Source organism: Solanum pennellii, chromosome 11 (genome assembly GCF_001406875.1).
Source record: "Solanum pennellii chromosome 11, SPENNV200".
Lineage (NCBI taxonomy): Eukaryota > Viridiplantae > Streptophyta > Magnoliopsida > Solanales > Solanaceae > Solanum > Solanum pennellii.
In genome coordinates this window covers 54,814,105-54,821,056 of record NC_028647.1, presented here as the reverse complement: position 1 = coordinate 54,821,056, position 6,952 = coordinate 54,814,105, and the positions used below count along the sequence as shown (strand labels likewise).

The 6,952-nt window shown below is 31.9% G+C and overlaps 1 pseudogene; it reads right to left on the bottom strand.

Moving 5' to 3' along the window:
- LOC107004381 overlaps positions 1-318 on the bottom strand; it is a 1,321-nt pseudogene extending 1,003 nt beyond the window's left edge.
- Positions 319-6,952: the final 6,634 nt, after the last annotated feature.

Sequence of the window (6,952 nt, the reverse complement as noted above, 5' to 3'; positions counted from 1 at the left end):
TATATATATATATATATATATATATATATATAGTGTAAATGCATGCATGTCATCAAACCAATAAAAGTATTTTGCATAAACACATCGATTAGTGTATATATCCAACATGAACAAAACAATCATGGAAATGAAGACGAATAAGGGATGCAGCCATACTACATTTGCTTGAAATTGCTCGTCTTATACTTGTACGAATAGTGGTGAGGGCATTGGGCAAGTTCAGTCGTAAAATGTGGAAGAAAGTTGTGCATGACATTGCATGGTAGAGAGTATAAGAAGAGAAAATATTGCAACAAAAGAGTTTTTTGAAATACCCATTTTGAAAAAGCAAAAGTCTGATATGAAGAATTATGGATCCTTGTGATGTGTTGAGAGAATGTGGCACTCAAAATGTTTATATAGGCATAAAACATGTTATTTTAAAGCTTCTTGGTCACTATTGGCTTTCAATTGTCTTCCGCGTTAATTCTTTGCTTTTGTCTTTGTCCTAGTTTGACTTATTCTTCTAATATAATAATTGGAGGATAAAGTCACAGGATATTTAATAAATTTTGACCCACAAATAAAAGAAAAGAAGATTATATATATCTTCCATAATCAAATAAAATAAAATGTAACTAATATTTTGCTCAATATTTCTTGATCTGTCTCTTAAATGTAAATCAAAAATCAATAAAGCCTTATTAGTAGATTCTGTCAGACTTTTGGGAGAAGTTTTAAAATTTTAAATATAAGTCTATATAAGGCTGTCTTATGAGATCGAATGGTAGGTAAAGTCTTTTTTTTTTCCTGATTTACACTATTAACATGAATGTTTCATACTATCATGTCATTTAGTGAATATCCATCGTTACTCTTTTTTAAAATGTGCATCTTTTTGTTTTAAAATTAAGAGCTAAAATTGATAAATATATATGACTTGATAGGGTAATTTTAATTTTATTATTTACAATATATACGATTATTAATAGAATATTTTTTAGGATTAACGGGAATGTCAAATGATTTATCGAAATGTCAAAGTTCATTTAACATTTACTAAAAATAGGGGGGAAAACCCTAATATATCCTTCAACTTTGCCATAGGGATGTACATTATTGAGTTGATTCGGGTTTTTAAATATCAAATCAAACCATTTATGTCGATTTTTTTTTAAATTATTAACAAATCAAACCAATAAAATTCGATTTTTTAACTTCGGATTTTTTAGATTTTTGGATTTTTTTGGGTTTTTCTGATAAAGTATTCATACAAACATATAATTTTAGGGGCAAAGGACAGAATCACATACTTTGAAAGAAAAATTACCATTTGTCATTTATAAGTTTATAATTACATAAATCCCTCAAACTGATACAATAATATAAGCATTGATACATTAATCTGATGCCATCGTTAAGTAAGATACATTACATTTTATACATGATGCAATAATCTTATGTACATTTTATACATGATACACTAATCTAATGCACGAAATATATTAATTTGATACGTGAGACTTATTAATCTGATGCACTGATACATTAACATGATGCATGAAAATGAGGAATTTTGAAGATTTGTAAAACTAATAGGGATAAAGGTGAAATTTCTGTCATTTTTTCTTTTACTTGTACTTCAAATACTTTTTTAGTCCTACCAAACTGCAACTATCTAAGTTGTTACATAAGAAAATAATACAAAATAAGATACGATTAGTGACACGAAAATCAGAGGCGAAGTCAGAATTTTAGGTTTGTGGGTTCTAAATTTTAAAAAAGGGCAACAATTTTAACCTTAAGTAACAGCCGTCAAGTTAATAAATGAATATTCAAGTATTAATTTACTAAAAGAACGACGTTTTGAATCTTACAAAAACACAAATTATGTTAATGTGATGTTAGTCATGTTTGAAAACTATCTTAGATATTGTTATTGTAAAATTTAATTTAATAATATGAAGATTTGAATAATTTAGTTTAAAATAATAAAATATTATTTATATAACGTGATTAATTTTTAATAAAATTTTTTGAATACTTTTACTATAATCTTCAATATTGTTCTAATTGAGGTTAAAATTAATAAATTCACTATTAACATTTTGGTACCTAAAATATATGTTTTATTAGTTTTATCATCACCTAGAACCATCATTTTCTTCAAAAGTTAGATATTGAAAAACAAACAACAATTATTTTAATATAATCAATTATCAATATGTGGAATAGTCCTAGAATCAAAGATTAAAAATTAATTTTAAATAGATAATTATATAGGGTAAAAACAAGCAAATGAAAAAAAAATGAAAAAGAAGAGAAAAGAGTACATAGTACAAAACGGAGGGCAAATAAATTTGGTTGAAAAGTTTTTCACTTAGAGTAGGACACTAACACTAGTTTTCGATTTTTTTTTCATTTACAAATTTTCTTATTCACTGGATGCGCAACAAGAAATATATATGTACTTTGTATTTGATATTTCAATGCGAATAAAACATCTACAGAAAAGCCAGTGCGTTTGTCCGAACTCCCTTTTGATATACTAGCTCCGTCCCTGACTAAAATATCCAACAAAATAATAATAATAAAATCGCATAAAATAAATATTACAAATTAATAAGTTATAATGACCATCGCTCTCTACCAATATTACCTTTTTCCTCCTTTGTTTCTCTACGGTCACTTGGACCTAATGTCCACGACGAGTCTGGTGGCTCCGCTGGTCCACCACCTCCTTTCCCCTGACCATCCCCTTCTCTTGCGCAAAGCTCCCCCCCTCCAAAAGTGTTGGACAAAAAGCCCTAATCCTTGAGACCTTGACCCTCCAGAAAGGAAAATAGGCAAATGGTGTACTCAACAATTTACTAAAGGATCGATTTTCGACCAAAGGGAAAATACTAATGAAGGGCGAAGTTTTGCAGAGGCTTTGATGAATCATACAAACAGGGGTTGGAGGAAGAAAATTAACCTACCAGACAAATCTTACAATTTATTTGAAGGTAAGGCTACTGTCACCTTCACCAAAGATAAAAACGATCTCCTAGCTGAATCGTGTCGTGTCATGGTAGAGGGAAAATTCTCGAGAATCATACCTTCAATAGATAAAATTCGATTGGAGTTCAATAGAGTGGTAGACCTAATGGGGGGGGGGGAGTGAAAATTGGGGTCTACAATATGCACCATGTTTTCGTTGATTTTTAACTGGAAGAAGATGATAGAAATGTCTACAGTAGGAATTTTCTATCAAGTTGTGGAATGCAAATGAAACATCTCAAACGGACAAGAAACTTCAAACCCGAGAAGGAGACCGCTCTTGTGCCAGTGTGGGTTAATCTGTCGGACCTTCCATGACATTATCATGGGATGTTTTAAGTGTGGGATAATCTGTCGGACCTTCCATGACATTATCATGGGATGTTTTATGTCGTATTTTAGCTCCCATTGACACTCCGATCATCATGGACAAGACCACCATATCTAAGACGAGATCTACTACTACAAAAGTCAAGGTCAAAATCGATGTCACAAGACCACCCTTAAAGGAAGTTCAAATCGAAATTACAAACTCGGAAGGCATGAAAGATCTGTCTTGTGAAAAAGTTGGAATTTGAATTCTATTCTAGAATTTTGCTTTAAATACAAAATTCAAGGTCATAGTGATTCTAACTACAGGGTCCTTCAACTAGTACAAGTGCATCGATAGCTTCTGACAAAATACAGGAATATACCAAGGATAATGGAATGCAAGTGGATAGCATAAGAAATCAAGGAACAAATTTACAAACTGATCTTGATACTAATATGGCGCCAGAGAAGTGCCAAGAGGAAGAAGGCTGGACCACAGTAACTAGAGGAAAAGGAAAAAAAAAAAAAGGAAAACGTGATGGTAAAAAGCAACAATTAGAGGTAGCCGTGCAGGGTATTCAAAATACAAAGATACTTGATAATTCAGTTACGCAAAGCAATGTGAACAATCCTATGGAGAAGGTTGAAACTTCTAGGAATATGTCCATTAAGTCCAACAAGCTTAATCAAGGCAAGAAGCTCAGAAGCAGCAAGAAATCAATAGGCATTGAGTAGGAAACCAATGACCCCTCATGGCAACCCTTGACCAAGAGACTAAAAAAACTCTATGATCAACAAGGAAGTCCATCCGTACAAAGTCCGGAAAGAAACAAGAAACAAAAAGTTTTGCACAAAGATGAATAAAATTTTATTTGAGAAAAAGGTGTGATATTTCAACAAGACCAGATGTTTAATGTCCCCCTCTATGTTGAAAGAAAAAATGTACTAGATCCTAGAATACATGCCCTATATATCAGTTTCTCTGGAACTATTTTAGGGGTCACAAACGTGGACAATAATCCGCCAAGGTTCAATGATGCTTGTAAAACTATGGAAGAAGTTAAGAGAGTGCCTACCTGATATTCTACACGACCTAAATTGTTTTATTTTTAACGGACTTTACATAAGTGAATCAAGTTGCCTAACATGTTTCAGTGATAATGTAAAGACAATAAAGTAAGAACACAATATTTTACGTGGAAACACCCTGCTCAAAAGGTATAAAAACCACGACCTCTTTCACAACAGGAATTACCCCAACTTCACTAATCTACTACGATCCTCAACAGAAGATAGGTTATAAACTTTGTGACTTACCTTAACTTCAAGCTATGGATTTAGATTACAACTCTTGTAATCCTTTGAACTAAATCTAATTCCTAACTTTCAACACAAACCCCAAGGTATGGGTTCCCAACTCTTTGATTTATCACAACCTGAAGAACACACTCCTAGTTCAGTTTATAAATCACTGAACTAAGATTACATCAATACTCATTCACAATGAAAAGTTCCTAACAAATAAACTCTTTAAAAAGATCAGGTTCTTCGATGTGTTCCTTCAATTCGCTGGTAGCACTTGCGAAGTAAAATACTCAATCGCTTTTTTGCTCTGTAAGTGCACAAATACTCTGAACGACTTCACTTCTATTTAAGCACAATTCTTCTTAGTGTTATTGTTCACTTCAAACTCCTCATTTACTTAAACTCTCTTGACTTAGAGTTCTACTTCAAGGAAGACTCCTTCTTCAATTTACACTCCTAGCTTCTTTGGACTTCTTCTTCAAATTACATTCATTGATTCTTTTGTATTGTAGTAGAGCTGGAACACTTCAACTCAGTAGTAACATGAAGAGTTCTACTTTAAGAGAGACTCCTTCTTCAATCAAAACTCATTGCTTCTTTAGAATCCTTCTTCAAATCAAACTCATTGATTCTTCAATTAATCAAATGTTTATTTCCATTGGATTTTCTCACAAAATTAACATTATCTATTTCTTTATTTCTGCACTCTTATCTTTATTTATTCTACAACTTTCTCGAATTTAACTGCTCATGACAGTGCAATTTTATACCATGTTGACTGGCGTGTTTCATCTTTCTTTGTCAATAATAAAAAATGCATAAATCCAAACAATCCCCTTTTTGATGATGACAAACCTCTTTTCTTTGTTCATTCAAAACAATTTTATCTGTAGACATTGAAGCATGAAATACTAAGATGAATCAAGTTAGTCAATGAGTTGTAAACACTGCATAACTCTTATCTTCCCCCTTTTGGCATCATTGAAAAGCTAGGTCAATCCTATAATATGCGAGGTAGATTGATCAGTTAAACTATTCATAGCCACAATCTACCAAGTGTTGTTTGACAAAGAACAACGTGATCCAGCAACCACATACTTTTGTGGATTAATCAGTTTCAAGATTCATTGTTCCCCCTATCAATATTCCCTTAGTCTGTTCAACGAATGAAACTTGTGTTACAACGTATTCTAACATCTCATGACACGAGCTGACGACAGCCATGCAGCACCTGTATGAAAGTAAGTACCATCCCGTTAAGGATGAACTCTCATTAGTTTCACTTTAATCCTCACTTTTTTCCCTTTTTTTTTGAAAATAATCTCTCTTTCTTTCCCCTTATACATGCATTAGCTCCATTTTTTAAAATGACACATCCTCCCTTTTTGTGAAGCGAGCGAAATGAACTTTTATTTGTCTTTATTAATATATCTTAATCAAGCAATATTTGTGAATTAAATCACTTGCTTCCTTTCAGCTTCAACTGCAAAATAGCTTAAGGGTTAGTCTTGGAAGCCCAGACAAGCTTGTGTCCTTTCTTATGATCAAAAGGGTAAATCATTTTTTTTCTCGCCCATCTAGGCAACAAGTTAGTGGACCTGCTTCTGCCAACATGTATAAATCTGTTTTCATTTGACAATTTACTATTTCTTTTTCTAAAATCATTAGTAACTAGACACTCAATAGTAGGATGACTAATTTTATCACAAATATAGCACAAGTCAGTTGCAAGAGCCTTGTCACTATCAAAACCAATGCCTCCTCTAATCAATTGATTGACAATTCTAGATAAGTATCCTCTCAAGCTTTACTTTTTTTTTCTGAGAGATTTCTATATTTAATTTCCTCACTTTTTCTTTTTCATAAAAATAATCATTTTTGAATTTTTCCAACTCTTTTCCAGGTTTTCTTCAATTTCACTCATTTTTCCTTTTCCTTTTCAGTAATGGTCATCCTTAAATTTCAGACTTTAGATCTAGGTTAAATGACTCAAGTTTTTTAACATGTTTATTCAAACAGTTGTTTTGTTGATCAATTATAATTTTGTCATCTTTGAGTTCCATGTACTCAAATTTTTGGTCTTCAAAGACTTTAAAAGACTGATCTTTTTCACATGTTAATTCTGCAAAGTCATCAATTAAATTATACAACAATTCGATTAATTTAATTTTTGAAAAAAGATGTAGTTTTTCTTTAAGATAAATATTACTAACCCTAGAGTTTTCATCATCTTCGATATTTGAATCTCCTACAACCATGAAATCTGTTTCATGTACTTCTATAACGACCTGTTTAGTCGATTCGAGCAGCAAGATTA